This window comes from Engystomops pustulosus, chromosome 2 (assembly GCF_040894005.1).
Source record: "Engystomops pustulosus chromosome 2, aEngPut4.maternal, whole genome shotgun sequence".
Taxonomy (NCBI): domain Eukaryota; kingdom Metazoa; phylum Chordata; class Amphibia; order Anura; family Leptodactylidae; genus Engystomops; species Engystomops pustulosus.
This window is the reverse complement of record NC_092412.1, coordinates 172,666,055-172,686,303: the sequence shown is the minus strand read 5'-3', so window position 1 is coordinate 172,686,303 and position 20,249 is coordinate 172,666,055.

Here is a 20,249-nt window from a genome sequence, read left to right as displayed (position 1 = left end):
TTAGGTTATCTACTGGTTTAGTGTCAAGTTAATAAAATTTTAAATTATAAAAAAAAAAAATAATTGTGACGTCACTTCCGGTTTCGCGCCATAGGTTATTTACTGGTTTGGTGTCAAGTTAATAAAAGTAAAAAAAAAAAAAAAAAATTGTGACGTCACTTCCGGGACTCACTTCCGGTTTCGCGCCATTTCATCCCGCCGGTTTGTCTTACCTAATGTATTTATTCCACTGTCATATTAATTGTAATGTTATATTACTGTCCGTAATTTTGATAAAGGGTCATAGTACCCGAAACGCGTTATAGGGACATTTTATATTCATTTTAATTGGCATTTTATTGTATCTTAATGCCTGTATATTTTATGCGGATCTAAGAATAAATTGTTTTTATTTGGACGCACAACTTTGTTCCTGGATTACTCTCTAGCGCCTCACTAGTGCTCAGAGTTTTTTTGCCTTTAATTTTCTATTGTCTACGGCTATCAATCACTGTTAGCCGGTCATCTGAGCCCTGGGAGCTGTTTCCTGTATCCTGGAGACTAGTGTTGTTCAATCTCCTCATCCACTGGACGACTCTGGCTGGACCCCGGGTTGGGATATACATGCGCTATTGAAGCATCTTTAAGGTGAGCACCTCTTTGACATACCTACCTCAACTTCACTCAACGATATCACCCAAGGCGCCGCCTCCTGTGTCCTCTTTTCGATTTTGTGTATTCTACAGGCAAAAAGCGTCCCTGAAGCAAAAAGTTAGTACAGTGTGTAGTATAACATATATCCAGGCGGCAGCGATGGCATTATAGCATAGTCTTGGAAAGAAGATTTGCAGATTTGTCACACAACAGTTATGAGTACAGAACTTCGACCACAGCGGATGATAACTGTGAGTCAGCAAGAGAAGGGTTTGTTTAGTGACCCAACTCATATGTGTATTTGCCTAGTGCTGAGGCCGGAGGACAAACTGCTTATGTCAAAAACCTTAAACAAAGCGTTCCTTAAAACAAAGGATTAGTAAGTCATGCTGTGTAGCGGCGTTTCAGAAGCAAAGAATTAGTGCAGCATATAATGTAGTATATATCCAGGCGGAAGAAATAGTCTTGGAAGAAAAGATATTAGCCAGATGTTAATACAATGATGAGCCCTAGCCTGGGTGGGTTAGTAAACTTGCAGATTGTCTTGAGCGAAAGTTAAGTAGATAAGCGTCTTGCCAAGCTCTGGCAAAGTATGCATATGTCGTTAGTAAATAGTGATAAAGCAGGGTGTTACCGTTTCAGATGAGTGTTGAACACCTGGTAGGTTAGCGGTTCAGTAGTAATCCTGGGTCTTGGGGAGTTTGAGTCGGTGCAAGCTCCTCAATGGTCCGGTCTCTGAGCCGATGCCCGGCCGCAGCAAGGCACCTGCGTGCAAGAAGTCCCTCCAGGGAGCAAGGCACACAACCCAGCAGGCAGCCCAGGGCACTCCTTTCCCCACTCCTTCACCGGTGTATGAGGGGTTTTCGTCCCCCGTTGCACATCTGCGGCATTTAAGGCAGCAGCTGATATCAATCTCCGCTCCCGGCACTGCACTGCTCAGCTTCCGGGACTCCCAAACAGTGGTATGCGGCGGGGTCCTGTCAGGGGTTTCCGCTATTCGTACCTGGGCAGCTGGTGAAGCGACATAGAGTGGCGCATCCGGCATTCAAGACCAGCCGAGCGGGAGCATCAGATCAGCAGGAGACGCTACTGCTCTCACGTCATCCTGTCACGCGATCCACCACCCCAGAAAGGGATCTGTCCGATAGTATCATAGTATCATAGTATATAAGGCTGGAAGGAGACGCAAGTCCATCAAGTCCAACCTTTAAGAATTAAATAAATGTTTTATCCCCATAACCCGTGATATTTTTTCTCTCCAGAAAGTCATCCAGGCCTCTCTTGAACATGTACATACAGTCCGCCATAACAACCTCCTGCGGCAGAGAGTTCCATAGTCTCACTGCTCGTACAGTAAAGAACCTTTGTCTATGGTGATGGTAAAATCGCCTCTCCTCTAGGCGTAGAGGATGCCCCCTTGTCCTGGTCACAGGCCTAGGTATAAAAAGATCTTTGGAGAGATCCTTGTACTGTCCGTTCAGGTATTTGTACATTGTAATGAGGTTTCCCCTCAGTCGTCTTTTTTCTAAACTGAATAATCCCAAATTTTTTAATCTGTCAGTGTATTCTAGTTCCCCCATTCCCCTAATAATCCTGGTTGCTCTCCTCTGCACCCGTTCCAGCTCTACTATATCCTTTTTATACACTGGTGCACAAAACTGTAAAGGGCAAAACTATGTCTTTATCATGAGAATCTATTCCTCTCTTGATACATCCCATTATTTTATTTGCTTTAGCAGCAGCCGCCTGGCTCTGGTCACTAAAATTAAGTTTACCATCCACCAATAGCCCCAAGTCCTTTTCAGCTTCAGTTTTACTAAGTAATTGACCGTTTAGAACATAATTATACTTTTTGTTTCCATGGCCCAAGTGCATAACTTTACATTTATCTACATTAAACCTCATCAACCATTTCTCTGCCCATCCCTCAAGCTTCCACAAATCCCTCTGTAATGCTAAACTATCGACCTCAGTATTTATTACTTTACACAGCTTAGTATCATCTGCAAATATTGAAACTTGACTGTGTAAACCCACTACAAGGTCATTAATAAAAATATTAAAAAGAAGTGGCCCCAATACTGACCCCTGTGGCACTCCACTGGTAACATCAACCCAATCTGAGAATGTGCCATTAATGACCACCCTCTGTTTTCTATCACTAAGCCAATTACTTACCCAAATACACAGATTTTCTCCTATTCCCAGCAGTCTCATTTTATATACCAACCTTTTATGTGGCATGGTGTCAAATGCCTTTGAAAAGTCCAAATATACAACATCTACAGCGTCCCCCAGATCCAGTCTTGAACTTACCTCCTCGTAGAAACCAATCAGATTAGTCTGACAGGACCGATCTCTCATAAACCCATGCTGACGCTGGGTTATAAGGTTGTGCACAGTGAGATACTCCAGGATAGCATCTCTAATAAACCCCTCAAATATTTTCCCCACCACAGCAGTTAGACTCACGGGTCTGTAGTTTCCAGGATCACTATTTGATCCTTTTTTGTATATTGGTACCACATTTGCTATGTGCCATTCCTGTGGAACATAACCAGTCCTCAGTGAATCTTCAAATATTAAAAATAACGGTTTGTCTATCACCGTACATAATTCATGCAGAACCCGGGTGTGTATGCCATCTGGCCCAGGTGATTTATCTATCTTAGTGGTTGCGAGGCGGCGCCGTACCTCTTCCAGGGTTAAACTGTTGACATTATAAAAAGAATTTACATTATTCCTCATTGTGTCTTCCACCAGGGGATTTTCCTGGGTAAAGACAGTTGAGAAGGCGACATTCAGTAGATTGGCCCTTTCCTCATCTCCTTCCACCATGACCCCCATGTTATTTCTAAGGGGACCCACACTCTGTTTTTAGTTTCTTATCATTTATATACTTGAAAAATAATTTGGGATTATTTTTGCTCTCCCTGGCAATATTTCTCTCAGTCTCTATTTTTGCGGCCTTTATCTGCTTTTTACAGGATTTATTTTTCTCTCTATAATCCTGTAATGCCTCATCGCTACCTTCACGTTTTAGCACCTTAAACGCTTTATCTTTCTCGCTTATTGCTTTCCTTACAAGACTAGTTAGCCACATAGGGTTTTTCTTGTTCCTTTTATGCTTTTTCCCCTCAAGGTATGTGTTTCTCACAGGACTTTTTCAGAATATATGAGAAAAAGTCCCATTTTTGGGTGGGGCTTTTGTCTTTGAGAACATTATCCCAGTCTATGCCTTTAAAGGAAACCTACCATTTCAAATGGTAGGTTTAAGCTGTAAACACCGAGCACCAGCTCAGGGTGAGCTGGTGCCGGTGCTTAGTTTCGTTAGTGTTAAAACCGCGGTATCGTGGTTTTAACACTTTTTAAACTTTATAGCAGAAGCCGCTTCGGCGCTGCGCGCGACCGTGCGCGCGCAACGCCTGCGGCATTTCCTATGTAGGCGTGCGCACGATCGTGCGCACGCAGCGCCGAAGCAGTTTATACTATAAAGTTTAAAAAGTGTTAAAACCGCGATACCGCGGTTTTAACACTAACGAAACTAAGCACCGGCACCAGCTCACCCTGAGCTGGTGCTCGGTGTTTACAGCTTAAACCTACCATTTGAAATGGTAGGTTTCCTTTAAGGTCTTCCCTTAGTTGCTGAAAATTTGCCCTCCTGAAGTTTAGAGTGTTGGTTGCCCCTTCACTAACGCTCTTAGTAAAGCGTAATACAAAATCAATGATATTATGATCACTATTCCCCAGGTTCCCCCCAACCTGTAGTTTTGATACCCTATCAGGTCTGTTGGTTAGGATAAGGTCCAGCAGTGCCCCCCCTCTTGTTGGCTCCAGGACTAGTTGCGACAGGTAATTGTCTTTTGTTGTTGACAAGAACCTGCTGCCTTTGAAGGACCTGCATGTTTCTGCCCCCCAGTCGATATCTGGGTAATTGAAGTCCCCCATGATAAGTACTTCACCATGCTTTGAAGCCGCATCCATTTCACTTATCAGCATTTCCTCTGCTGCCTCCATTATATTTGGAGCCTTATAACAAACCCCTAGAAATATTTTATTATTCTTTTTCCCTCCTCTTATCTCAACCCATAGGGACTCCACATTTGCGTTACTGATGTCATCTCGCAGGACGGGCTTGAGGCAAGAATTCACATATAAACAAACCCCTCCACCTTTTTTATTTATACGATCGTTTCTCAAAAGACTATAACCATCTATAGTAACAGCCCAGTCATAGCTACTGTCCAGCCATGTCTCGCTGATACCCACTATATCATATTTCCGCTCCAACATCAAGAGTTCCAGTTCCTCCATTTTGTTTGTGAGGCTTCTGGTATTTGTGTACATACACTTTATATGGTTTTCCCTGTCCGTATTCCTTTTGTCCTTATTCCCCAATCTCATTCCAGCCCCCCTTCCTCCCCCATGGACTATGCCTCTTCCCAGCTCTCTATGTACACTGTCTATTTGCCCTGCACAAGTGTAGTTGCCCTCCCCCCAGGTCTCTAGTTTAAACACTCCTCCAACCTTCTAGCCATTTTTTCCCCTAAAACAGCGGCCCCCTCCCCATTGAGGTGCAGCCCATCCCTTCTGTAGAGCCTGTAGCCGACAGAAAAGTCAGTCCAGTTCTCCATGAACCCAAAACCCTCCTTCCTACACCAACTTTTGAGCCACTTATTTACCTCCTTGATCTCCCGCTGCCTTTCTGGTGTGGCACGTGGTACAGGCAGTATTTCGGAGAAAATTACCTTTGAGGTCCTTGCCCTGAGCTTATGGCATAAATCTCTGAAATCATTTTTAAGGACCTTCCACCTACCTCTTACTTTGTCATTAGTGCCAATGTGGACCATGACCGCTGAATCCTCACCAGCCCCTCCCAGTAATCCGTCAACCCTATCCGCAACATGCCGAACCCGAGCACCCGGCAAACAACACACTGTTCGGTATGCACGGTCTTTGTGACAGATTGCCCTGTGTGTTCCCCTAATAATCGAATCTCCTACTACCAGCACCTTGCCTGTGCTCCAATTACCCTTCTTACTGGAGAAGACATTCCCCTGGTTGCTAGCGGCCACGTCTTGCTGCAGCATTGCTACCCCAGAGCTGATATCCCCCTCATCCGCCAGCCTGGCAAACTTATTGGGGTGCACCAGATCAGGACTAGACTCCCTACAACTGTTCCCTCTTCCCCGCCTTCTACATGTTACCCAACTAGCTGCCCCCTCACTCTGCACCTCCATACTTCCCTCCCCACACCCATCTTCCCCAGAGAGTTTGTGCTCCAGGAGCAGCAAACTTCGTTCCATATTATCAATTGCCCACAGCCTTGAAACTTGCTCATTTAGATCCAGAATCTGGGCTTCCAGATGAGCAATTTTCACACACCCCACACAGCAGTATTCCCCCTCGAACGGCTGTTCAAGGAAAGCATACATGGCACAGGATGTACACCGTGTAGCAATGCCACTTATGGAGTCCATTATTCTAATGGGGATTATAATAGAAATATGCACAGAAAGAAGAATCTACAGTCAGAGTAACACAAAACACAGCAGTTACCTGCTAAAGCCCCTCAAACTTAAGTCCCTTAAACCTAAGTCACACTTAAGACACTGCACACACTTGGGATCAATGCACACTCGCCGCCAAGCTCACACACTCACTTTTCTGATGCTTTTTTTAAAGGTTATCTGCCTCAAAAATCTGCAGAGCCCACTGCAACAAGATCTGGCTGCAGATAGGGATGTAATATTACCACTGTACACTGTACTGGCATTGGTGCGGCCTCACCTGGAATATGCCATTCAGTTCAGGGCACTAGTCCATAAAAAGGATGCCCTGGAGCTGGCCAGAGTACAACAAAGAAGCACAAAAATGATAAGGGGTGTGAAGGGTCTCTGTTATGAGGAAAGATTAAAACAACTAGATTTAGTCTAGAAAAGAGATGACTAAGGGGGGACATGATTAATTTATATAAATATACAAATATACTAGATATGTAGTTCGGGACTTTGCCCAGAATAGTAAATAACTACTCGTAGATATAACAAAATAGAATTGGTTAACAAAAATAAATATATATACACTCACCGGTCACTTTATTAGGTACACCTGTCCAACTGCTCGTTAACACTTAATTTCTAATCAGCCAATCACATGGCGGCAACTCAGTGCATTTAGGCATGTAGACATGGTCAAGACAATCTCCTGCAGTTCAAACCGAGCATCAGTATGGGAAAGAAAGGTGATTTGAGTGCCTTTGAACGTGGCATGTTTGTTGGTGCCAGAAGGGCTGGTCTGAGTATTTCAGAAACTGCTGATCTACTGGGATTTTCACGCTCAACCATCTCTAGGGTTTACAGAGAATGGTCCGAAAAAGAAAAAACATCCACTGAGCGGCAGTTCTGTGGGCGGAAATGCCTTTTTGATGCCAGAGGTCAGAGGAGAATGGGCAGACTGGTTCGAGCTTATAGAAAGACAACAGTGACTCAAATCGCCACCCGTTACAACCAGAGAGAGCCCAACATCCCCAAGGTATACAAGTCTATCATCAGAGTACAAGGATACCTTTTCAATAATAGTACCTCTAGTAATGCCTTTAATGCCTTCGGAGTGACGGATCGCCACAGCGAGAGGATCGATGGCAAGTGCGAAGAGGAGGGGATATAGTGGGCAAGCCCTGTCTAGTGCCCCAGGCCATAGTGAAAGTGGGGGCGATGTTAAGATTGGTCCTTACCCTAGTCTTAGGGTCGTTATACAGTAGTCTGACTACCCAATACCCAATCTGGGCAGGACGGCCCACAAATAGGGCCATTAAAAGTTAAACACCTTGCAATTATCTAAGAATAATATAAACCCAGGATCTGACAAGCCCTCCGCCTCCTCAATGTTTAAGTGTAGTCTTTGCATGTTTATGTCGGTTCCCCTCCCAGGCATAAAGCCTGTTTAGTCCAGATGCACCAGGGACAATATTACCTTATTGAGCCTTGTTGCCAGAATTGCCAGAATCAATGCACCCCGCTCTGAAGACTTGTAAGAGTCCCAAACTAGGAGAGGATCAGGATGTGTTGAGTGTGTGTCCCAGAACTGACTATGCAGTTAACAGTACTCTGAACCGCTGGGGATAGGAGTCAGGCTGGGTGCAGGCGCCATAGGCGGGAGTCTACAAGGAGACAGATGAGCATAGCGGAGTGGTCTGATTTGCTGCGCAGGCAATATGATACTTGATCAATGTGTGGCAACATATCTGGGGAGACAAAGGCCAAATCAATCCGAGAGAATCTCCTGTGCACAGAAGAATAAAGTACACAAAGTATTCTCTCTCCTGAGGGTGCTTACTATGCCAAGCGTTGGCAAGGTCTAGAGAAAGAAGCCACTCATTCAGACGAACTGAGCCCGTATTTAGGAGTAAGGGACCGCAGTAAAGTCTCCGATGCAGAGTACTGGACTGGGAAGCATAGCAGCCAGTTTATCAGATATTAGGTGCAGCACAGCTGGATTAAAGGGAGGGGGTCATAGATTGACGCTATTGTGAAAGTAAAGTCCCACAGGGCACAATGCAGGACCACTTACCGGCCAAAATGACCCTGCACTACTTGTATAACCTCTATGGGAAGCATTTTGGATATGAGTATAGATACTCCCCTGGCATAAACAGAATAAGAGGAATGGTAACAACTAGCCACCCATGCCCGCTTCAGAAATAGGACTTTCTGACCCATCCGGTGAGTTTCTTGGATACAAACAATGTGGGGAGCCTGTCTAAGATCAGGGCCCTCTTGAATTTGGAGTGGAGTCCCCTAACATTCCAACTCATAACTTTGAGAGAAGTCATATTAGCGGAAGGGAAATGGATGTGGGGAAGGAGACGTGAGCAACCAATCATTCATCCTTTTATACCACAGAGACATGGACAGACAGACAGCAAAAAACATGTCAAGTACAACCAGAACCAAGTAAACAATCCCAGAAGAAAAAGATTTTGGAACCCCCTGTCTAACACCCTAACAGCAGCAGTGTAGACCTATACCCACTATACCTACACCATTTGTCCCTGGGCCCCAACCCTCAATGTGTATATAAACCTGAGATTGTTAGGCAGCCATATTTAGAGAGAGCAAAAGAGGAGAGAAGGAGGGGGAAAGAGAGAGAAAGGGGAGGCATGGAGAGGGAGCAGTAAGTGGGGGGAGGGGGGGAGATCTGGAGAGGGGGGGAAGGGAAGGGGGGTAAGCTCAATATGAGGTGCAGCAGGCCAAGTTGACCAAAAGAGGAAGCAAATCAGACAAAAGGTGCAATGTGAGAGGCGTGAGCCCCGGTGAAAACCATTAGCAGAAAAACCATAACAATGATAGAGAGCCCCTTGACATCTATTCAAGTCCGAGCAGTATAAGAACACATCAAAAAAAGGATGTCAGTCCAGTCACTCAGGAGGTGCGGGCCTTCCAGCAGTTGCCCGAGGTACTGCATCAACCCAATGAAGGGCTTTAATTGGACAGGTGAAGAATCGAGTCTTCTGGCCATCCACAATACAAAGCCTGGATAAATACATCATGGATTATTTATATCCCTTATCACGGAGGCAGTGTTTTCTGACTGATGCGGAGAAATCAGGGTAGAAGGACACTCTGTTGTCAGCATACCGAATTTCTCCCTTGGTACGGACTGCTCTAAAAATTGAGTCCTTGTCCCTAAAATGCAGCAGCCGGGCCAGGTAGGGTCTTGGATTGCCCCCTGGGGTGCCAGCGCGTGACGGCACTTGGTGGGCCCTTTCCACTGTGAAGAACAGGGAGAAGGTACCTGCAGGTAGCATATTTTTTTGGAGCCAATTTTCATAAAAGGATACAAGGTCCAACCCCTCAACTTTTTCATGGAGGCCGACCACCCGGACATTGTTACGTTGCAGGCGGTTTTTGAGGTCGTCAGCTCTATCGATGGAGGTAGACATTTGGCACTGCAACTTGCTGATCTGTGTTGGCATAGCCCTCTGGATTTCCTCCACCTCAGATATTCTACATTCAGTTTCGGTAATTCGCTCTTTGGCTCTATGGACGTCATGCCTCAGTATAACAAAGTCCTGCCGTAGCTCATTCACTGTAGTAACAAGTTTGGACTGACTGGCACATGTTTATGGCCGACAGCACCTCTGCAAATTTACGGTCCAGCGCCATGGCTGGGTCAGGCGGGTCAGCGCCATCCTCGTAGCTCGCAAGTTGTGGCGGGCTCTGGGAGCCATCAAAGAGGGAGGGAGAGGAGTTTGGGGACCCCTGAGGAGAGCAGGGCTGTGCACAGGAGAATTTCCCCAACTTTTTGGCAGCGTTTGACTGTATCTGTGAAAGAACAGCTTGGGATGTGGAGCATTCCTACGCATGTAGCGGTTCCAGAGACTGGAATGGAGGATCTTCAGGGACGGATTCATTGTCTGATGGAGGCGCAGATGCTCGATTTAGCCGTCTTCCTCCGCTTACCCATGGTGGTCGTCTGGGCAGAGAGCACTGGTGATAAACAGCGCCCAGTGATTGGCAGAGATAAAGTCGAACCACACGTGGAAAGATGAAGCGGCAAGGGTTAATATAAAACTGGACCCAGGAACAGAGGGGATCACTGGGATTGTGAAGGTCTCATAAAGTGCCTACTTAGCTGCACAACTTGGGGTCCCCAGGGAAGAGGTGGGTATTAGCAGTAGAGTAGTTTCCTACCTCAGTTTAGACTTCAGACCAGGAAGGAGGAGGCTAAGGCCACCGGCAGTGCAGGGGAGTCCCGCAAGATGGCGCCTCCGGCAGGATGCAGGGAAGACTAAGGTACAGCCGCGGGCCGTCCGGTGATGTGGAGTGGCGGCTCGGGCTGCAGGGGGGTTTTCCCCAGGTGATCAGTGCTGTGCCGACTGGCTACCGCGGCACTGGGGCAACTAGGATCCAGCCTCCCCATGGAACTATTGGCGGGCTGTAGGAGATGGAGTGCGGGGGAGCGGCACGGAGCTGGCAACCGCCGCAAATCAGCACCAGAGAGTGGAGGCAGGTACCTGGGGCACGGGGGAGCAGGATGGAAGGGGTACAGCCGGAGGATGACTGCTTAGGAAGGGACATAAGGTGCAGAGGCCCAGGAGCTCTGCCGCGCATGTCCTCCTAGGTCGGCATTAGGCCACACCGCCCACTCACTTTCCATGTCTGTCACTCACTCATACTCCCTACCTATCTCTCTGTCACTGACTTGTCCCGGTCTGTCTCTCTGTCGCTCACACTCTCCCTGTCTGTCTCTCTTTCACTCACTCTCCGTGTCTGTCTCTCTGTCCCTAACTCTCCCTGCATGTCTTTTTGTCTCTATCCATCTTACCTCACACATAAGCAGTGTTATACTCAGGGCCGATTCTAGCATATTTGCTGCCTGAGGCGAAAACTAAAATGCTGCCCCCCCCCCCTTTCAGTAGCCACTTCCGTTCCATTATCCACACCAGGTTCAGTAAATGTTGAAAACTTTACTAACAATTGACATCCCCACAGGCAGGATCACTGAGTGTGCGATCACACGTTGCGTTTAACGCATACATTTAAAAAGCCATTGCAACAGCTGATGAAAGATCTACCTAATTAAACAGCTGTTAACACTTGCATTTACAAAACGCAAATGTTAACACTTGAGTGAACGCATGTATTAACATTGTGTTAACAAATGTTAGTGGCATCTAGTACCTTATAGGTGACAATCTCTTCCATCAGGAGGACTTTATTGCGGTTTCTCCAATCCATGACGTATCACTGCTGAATTCACGGCCAGATATCTTCAGCTCCGTGCAGCATCTCCACCCGGTATCCCTAAAAATACCACAGTCACTTACAGTATGAAGTCTCCTGGATAACAACACTGTGCTCCTAAATAATATATACCCCTCACAACTCAACTGACTGCACTCTCCCCACATATAAAAGATCCCTATATATATATATATATATATATATTCTACTGGAATTATAGCATGTACAGCCCCTCTCTAATATTTTCAAAATATACCCCCACCAATTAAATTATATACAGACCTGCTTAAATAAAATCTGACCCCACATATACAGCCCTCCCAGCTTTGTTATATTCTGTGCCCTATTAACAGACGGCCCTAGTTTAATTAAAATCCTGCCCCATATGCAGAATTTAACTATAAAGTCTCCCATATAGTCCACCACCCCAGCTGAATTAGTATCTGACCCTAATATATAGTCCCCTTCTAGTTTAATTATATATAGCCTACCATATAGTACCCCCAGTTTAATTAATATGTCGCCCCCATATTTTGATCCTCCCTCAGTTTTACTATATACAGCCTGCTATATAGCCCCCCTAGATTAATTAACTTGCCCCATATTCTCCCACCCTAGTTTTATCATATTCAGAACCCCCCTCACAGTATATATACATATAGCTTAAAATACAGCCACCTGTTTATTTATATTATTTAGAGCCAAATAGAAATGCCCCATCGAGTCTATTATCCAGTTTAAAGTGTATATAAATATATATAGACCCCAGGCCCCCCTTTTAATACATCCTTTGCCAATAAAAATAATAAAACTTATACTTACATGCAGTCCATTTGCTCCCACGCAGTCTCGTCCTCTCCCTGCACTCGCGGCTCCTGGCACTCGCGGCTCCCATCTTCTCCTGGCTCCGCGCAGAGACACAGGCGGCGTGACGTCATCATCCGCCGCCTGTGTCACTGTATCATACGGAGCGACGCAGACATACGGAAAGGCGCTGCGTCGCTCGGCATATCTATCGCACCTGCCTTAAAGAGACAGGTGCGATGGATTTACCTGGTGGGCGATTAGGGCGCTAAAGGGCGCCCCAATCACCCACCATATTGTTGAAAATAATGCCGCTTACCAAAGGGCTCTGCATTCTGCCGCCTGAGGCGAGATTTTCATCTCGCCTCATGGCAGATGCGGCCCTGGTTATAATCATTGCCTATAGAACCCAAACAAAGCTCAGAGCTCATTTGAATGACCTGTGGCACAATAGCAACCTATCACGGAAAATCCACTTTTGGATTTTTGGGTGAAAATTTTGGCTCAAAACCTAGTCTATGATGTTCCCTGAGTCGCAGAGGGCAACTGTGCAAAACGCGATGGGGCAGTTTCCTTTAGCGGACATACATACACACACACCCACACACACATACACTCATCTTTATATTTTAGATGAATGGTCCATATAATAAATATGGTGGAAAGTTGTTCTAGATTAAACCATATCAAAAGACTAGGGGCGTAACGATTGTGGTCGCAGAGGGTGCAACCAAGACCGGGCCCACGGCTCTACCAGGCCCCCTATCTCATTCTAAGCTGCCAATTACTGATGTGCAGGAAGCTTCCTGTGCACAAAGCAGAGGCTCCACCCGCAGCCCTGGGTTGTCTATAGAGCTGCCTGCTGGGGGCCTGTGAGGTACATGCTGTTCCCAGCAGCAGGGGACACCTAATGGAAGAAGCACTGCTGTTCCCCAGCTCCCTGCTGCGTAATGTGACACCAGCCAGGCAATTGCAGGGTCGGAAGCAGCAGTGAAGGAAATCCAGCACCAACACTGCTGGTCCACACTACTGTCCTCCTGGGGTTTTCCTTTCTATCCAGGTCAACTTACAGAGTCATTTGGAGAGGTAAGCATGTGTGTGAGTGTGTGTCATGTATGCATATATGATTTGTACATATATACCATGAGTATTTGTGTGAAAATGTGCAATATGTGTATGTTCAGTAATGCATGTACAGTAATGTATGTGCAGTGTGTATGTACAGTATGTTTGTAAATACAGTGTGTATGTGCAGTAATGTATGCTATGTACATGTGTAGATATGCATGTTTGTGTGATGGGTGTATGTACTTCATGTGTGAGTAATAATGTGTAATAGATGCGTGCATTTTTTAATTATATAAGTATACGGTATGTGTGGGCTAGTTGTACTATGTTTGTGTGCGTGAGTATGTATTATATGTGTGTGTTGTGGATACGTGTTTATTTTTTTATTTATTTTTGTATTTCCATTTTTTACTCCCCACCTTCAAAAATTCATGAAACAAAAAAGTGACTGCTCACTCACATTTACATTCTCAATGTAGACAAGGTCCGACTCCACTCCAGCTCCTGGTGCACGGAAAAAGCAGTCCTGTCGGATGACTGAGCTATGTACAAGTTTAAGAAAACGAAGGTATTCCAGCACTCGATTTCTTCTTTAAAAATAAATGATTTTTATTGTATAAATGTTAAAAATCGCAAGGCCACATCTTGCATAACATCCAAAAGGATCTACGCGTTTCGGACTAGTGTGCTTTCGTCCTTATTCATGATCTGAATGACATTGTGATCTGCCATCTTAAAAAGGAAAATGACCAGGTGAATTAGCTTGTAATTAATTAACGTGCTAGCAGCGGAAGTGCTTTCTACAATACAAACACTGTTAGTCAAAGTATACAATTGTATATTAGAACAAATTCATTGTATATACATATATGCTATTTACAAACAAGATATTGATAGATAAGGAAAAAATATATGCATTTAAATGCATGACTGCAAGTTACGTTATAAGTCACATGATCGGAGGATTGCTCCACAACATTTACCCTACAGTACAAATATTCTAACAATTTTCAACACACAATATCCACTTTGTTATACGGATCTATCGGCATTTTGGCATTTAATGCTAGATTATGTAGCTATACGTAGCAATATGAGTCACATGTAGTTTCACCCTCTATGTTTTCCTCTATATCACAGGGTAAAACGGATACATGGCTAAACATGAAAGGTTCTTACACTTGCGGTGGGAACAGATGTAGTGTATGCAGATTTATGACTAATAAAAAAGTTTTTTCTTCCCAACAAGAGAATAAGCCAAGAAACATTAAAACGTTCATAAATTGTAATACCAAACATGTTGTTTATTTACCTTATTGCAATATTTGTAAAGTACAGTGCATCAGGAGTACCATTCGTTCCCTCAAAAAGAGAATTGCAGAACATGTAACAGATGGCTCTAAATCTACAGATAAAAACATTTCAAGTCTCTCTAGACATTTTTATCACATACACCGAGGTGATTTTTCCTCTTTGGAAGTCACTGGCATAGAGAGGGTTACCATTCCAATAAGGGGAGGCAACAGAACACACAAACTTCGCAATCGCGAGATGTTTTGGATTCTAGCATTAAACACTAGAATGCCGATAGGTCTGAATAATAAAACAGACACAATGGGGCAGATTTACTTACCCGGTACTTCGGTGCGTTTTCTGTGCTGGATTTGGGTCCTGCCGGGATTTATTAAGGCAGTTCCTCCGACGTCCACCAGGTGACGCTGCTGCGCTTAAGTTCCCCAAAACGCACTGGAATACACCGAGCTGGCCTGAGTGAAGGTAAGTGCAAGCTCCGCAAAACATTTTTTTTAAAAAATACGGCGATTTTTCCGAATCCGTCGGGTTTTCGTTCAGCCACGCCCCCCGATTTCCGTCGTGTGCATGCCAGCGCCGATGTGCCACAATCCGATCACGTGCGCCAAAATCCCTGGCAATTCAGGGGAAATCGGCGCAAATCGGAAATATTCGGGTAACACGTCGGGAAAACGCGAAAGGGGCCCTTAGTAAATGACCCCTTATGTATTTATATTGAAAATCATTAAAGTATTTATGCTGTGATATAATACCCGAGTTGTTCGCTTAAATATTGTGGAGTAACGCTCCGGTCATGTGACTCATATTGCTACGTATATCTATATAGTCTAGCATTAAATGCCAAAATGCCGATAGATCCGTATAACAAAGTGGAAATTGTGTGTTGAAAATTGTTAGAATATTTGTACTGTAGGGTAATATCTGTGTAGATCATCCAAATGTTGTGGAGCAATCCTCCGATCATGTGACTTAAAACATAACTTGCAGTCATGCATTTAAATGCATATATTTTTTCTTATGTATCAATATCTTGTTTGTAAATAGCATATATGTATATACAATGAATTTGTTCTAATATACAATTGTATACTTTGACTAACAGTGTTTGTATTGTAGAAAGCACTTCCGCTGCTAGCACGTAAGGGTTTATTAATTACAAGCTAATTCACCTGGTCATTTTCCTTTTTAAGATGGCAGATTACAATGTCATTCAGATCATGAATAAGGATGAAAGCACACTGGTCCGAAACGCGTAGATCCTTTTGGATGTTATGCAAGATTTGACCTTGCGAATTTTAACATTTATACAATAAAAATCATTTATTTTTAAAGAAGAAATCGAGTGCTGTAATACCTTTGTTTTCTCAAACTTGTTCAAAAATTCATACCTTTTTATTTTTCCATGTACAGAGCTGTGTAAGGGTTTGTTTTCTGCGTAACAAATTGTACTTCAAAGTGTGAGTAAAAATAATAAATAAATGCAGTAAAATTGGTGAAAACACGCATTTGCACCATTTTCTTGTGGACTTGGTTTCATGGCTTTTATTTTGCACTCCAAATGATAGGAGTTGTTGTTGGTGTGATCACGGGGATACCAAATTTGTATAGATTTTATTGTTTTTCAGTACACTTAAATAATTAGAACCTTATGCCTGAAAAAAAAAGGTTTATTTCATCACCTGCTGGCGCTTACATCTTTTTCATACTTAGGTGTACCGAACTGTGTAAGGTTGCGTTGATGGTTTTTTTGCTACCATTCTGGGGACTGTATATGCTTTTCGATCACTTTTTATTAAATTTTTTATACGTTAAAAAATGACCAAAAAAAGTTATGTTTCAGACAATTGGGTGCTATTTTCCGTTCTGGGGTTTAATGCTGGGAATAACCATTATTATATTTTGATAGAAATGGACATAACTTTTAGGTACTAGTAGTAACAGTAGTTCCTGTTAGGGTTGAGGGGGCCTCATTAGGAATGTTGCACCGGGCCCAGTGAACTCTCAATCTTTCAATCTGTGGAATAGCCAGCCTCGGGCGCTGGTCACTGTCAATGGCGGATCTTCATATAGATGGTACACAGCCCCTATATGAAGATCAGCCATCAGTCTTAACAAAAAAAAAAAAAAAACTGTACTCACCTTCCGGCTTCTTCTCCACGGCCCCACGGCTCAATCTTCGGCTCTTTCGGCCCGGGCGCATCCCTATAACGTGGCGGTGTCGCCATAGTGTATGCGTTGTGCGGATCCTTTCACTATGTCACACGGCCACGACACCCCCGCATCATGGTGTATGCGCCCAGGCCGGAAGGAGAAGAAGGATCCACGAGTGGAAGAGGGAAGGTGAGTATAGATTTTTTTTTCCTTTCAGGAGGGCCCTGCTGTGGACAGGGGGCTTCTGGGGTGGACATTTTACTAAAGGGGGCCATCAGGGGTGGATATTTCATTAAAGGGGGCATCTGGGCAGGACATTTAGTTAAAGGGGCATCTGGGGTGGATTTTTCGTTAAAGGCGGGCGTCTTGGTTGGACAATTCATTGAATGGGGGAATCTGGGGTGTATTTTTCGTTAAAGGGGGGTGTCTGGGGTGGACATTTTATTAAATGGGGGAATCTGGGGTGGACATTTCATTAAATGGGGGAATCTGGGGTGGACATTTAGTTAAAGGGGGCATCGAGGGTGAACATTTCATTAAAGGGGGCATCTGGGGTGTATTTTTCGTTAAAGGGGGGTGTCTGGGGTGGACATTTCATTAAAATGGGGGAATCTGGAGTGGACATTTAGTTAAAGGGGGCATCGAGGGTGGACATTTCATTAAAGGGGGCATCTGGGGTGTATTTTTCGCTAAAGGGGGGCGTCTGGGGTGGACATTTCATTAAATGGGGGCATCTGGGGTGGACATTTCATTAAAGGGGGCATCTGGGGTGGACATTTCTTTAAAGGTAGCATCTGGGGTGGACATTTATTTTCTGGATGGCGGTCGGATGGAGGGTTTCATCCAATTAGGGAATGTGATCGGCTTTCCCAGATAGATGGGTTGTAAGAGCAGGTTTGAAGTTTATCGTTACTTTTATTAACAGTGTAACATTAAGGATTTAGAGGATATAGAGTAGTACGTAAGTCCTAACATCTAGGCACATGTTGGTTTGAACACTAGAGGGGCCCTAGTCGCGTGAACAGCCCAGGTACCATGGGACGCTTAATCTGCCTCTGGTCACAGTAGGGACAGCAGAGAGCTTCAAGAAGGGTCTAGATTACATTTTACAGCAAAACATTGACGATAAAGTTACATAGAATTGTTTCTTGATATGATATGATATCTGATATGATAATATTTGCAGAACTATATGGGCAGGACAGAGGGATGAATGCCAAGTGGCGGGGGCATGAATAATTAGTGGACGGCGGAGCCATGAGCCCCTCAGGCTCATTTACATATTTATTTTTACAGTTATCTGATGGTATATGCCCTTTAATAGATAAAATTTTATTAAATAAAAAAAAAATTATGATTCATATAATTTATGACATATTCAATAAAAAGAGTACTAAATTAGGATAATGACAAAATGATATACATAACAGTGAATAAAAATATTATCATAGAACTGTAAACATATATACATATGTAAAAAAATCTGTCTACATAATAATAATTAAAGACTGAACGCCAGAGCAGGAATGCGGACAGGTAAGCCAGCCTGCTGCGGACCAGGATGTTGTTCTCAGGCTCACTGGATCTTTCTTCAGGCCCGAACCCCTTCCCATTGATCATGAAGAACCGCTTACCCCTAACCGTCTTCTTTACCTCAAATACATTGGTAGAATTAGCCTCATGAGGAGGTACTTGCCTGGAGAAGCGCTTCAGGATGACTGGCTTCAGAAGAGAGACATGGAAGGAGTTAGGGATGCGCCATGTGGGAGGAAGACGAAGCTTATAAGCCACAGGGTTGATGCAATTCAGCACTTTAAATGGACCCAAGGACCAGATTTAGGACCAAGTTTGTAGCTGGGAATCTTCAGCTAGATGGATCTTATCTAGAAGACAGCCAAACTTTATCACCCGGAGAAAAGAGGAGGCCTGCGTTTCTTGTCAGTCTGGGTATTGGTGCAAGCAGATGCCTAGAGAAGAGATTGACGCGTTTTCACACTGGCTATATGAGAAGACACCAGACCAGGCGGCCAGGCAGAGAAATTAAGTGGGACATCTTAGAAAACCGGTCTATAACCACCCAGATGATGGCATTACTGCAAGATGGTGGAAGATCAGTAACAAAGTCCACGGCAATGTGAATCCACAGGCAACTGGGTATCGGCAATGGCAGAAGCAGACTGCAGGTTTGAGGCATGATGACTTTTTATGGGCACAGGAAGTGCAGGAGCTCACAAAATCTCATACATCCTTGACCAGATGTACCAGCCACCAGTAGAAACAAGAAATGAAAGCAACAGATTACTGCACCCCAGGGTGCCCAGCCACATGACACCAATGTCTCCTAGTTAGTATCCTCTTTGGGAAAGCTGGTCGGACATAGGTCTTGCCAGGAGGAAGCTGCCGTAGATCCACAGGAGCAGAGAGAACCAGGCTTTCAGGCGGAACAATATGTCGAGGAGTAGGTTCTTCCTCAATGACATGAGTCACAAGAGAGGGCGTTGGCTGTAACATTCTTCTCTGCAGGACGGAAATGTATCAGGAAATTGAAGCGGGAAAAAATGAGGGACCAACGAGCCTGTTGTGGATTGGGACGCAGAGCAGTCCACATTCAGCCAAAAGCAGAGTAAAGTGAGAGACTGTTTTGACAGTTTGATAAGTAATAAACAGTGTATATAATAATATGTCTTTCCTGGAAACTTATGCAAAATACTGAGCACAAGGGAGGCACAAAAGTATCCTAGAAGCATTGAATGGGAAATCCCTATTAACAGAAGCATACACTCACCGGCCACTTTATTAGGTACACCTGTCCAACTGCTCGTTAACACTTAATTTCTAATCAGCCAATCACATGGCGGCAACTCAGTGCATTTAGGCATGTAGACATGGTCAAGACAATCTCCTGCAGTTCAAACCGAGCATCAGTATGGGGAAGAAAGGTGATTTTGAGTGCCTTTGAACGTGGCATGGTTGTTGGTGCCAGAAGGGCTGGTCTGAGTATTTCAGAAACTGCTGATCTACCGGGATGTTCACGCACAACCATCTCTAGGGTTTACAGAGAATGGTCCGAAAAAGAAAAAACATCCAGTGAGCGGCAGTTCTGTGGGCGGAAATGCCTTGTTGATGCCAGAGGTCAGAGGAGAATGGGCAGACTGGTTCGAGCTGATAGAAAGGCAACAGTGACTCAAATCACCACCCATTACAACCAAGGTAGGCAGAAGAGCATCTCTGAACGCACAGTATGTCGAACTTTGTGGCAGATGGGCTACAGCAGCAGAAGACCACACCGGGTGCCACTCCTTTCAGCTAAGAACAGGAAACTGAGGCTACAATTTGCACAAGCTAATCGAAATTGGACATTAGAAGATTGGAAAAACGTTGCCTGGTCTTTCTGCTACGACATTCGGATGGTAGGGTCAGAATTTGGTGTCAACAACATGAAAGCATGGATCCATCCTGCCTTGTATCAACAGTTCAGGCTGGTGGTGGTGGTGGTATCATGGTGTGGGGAATATTTTCTTAGCACTCTATGGG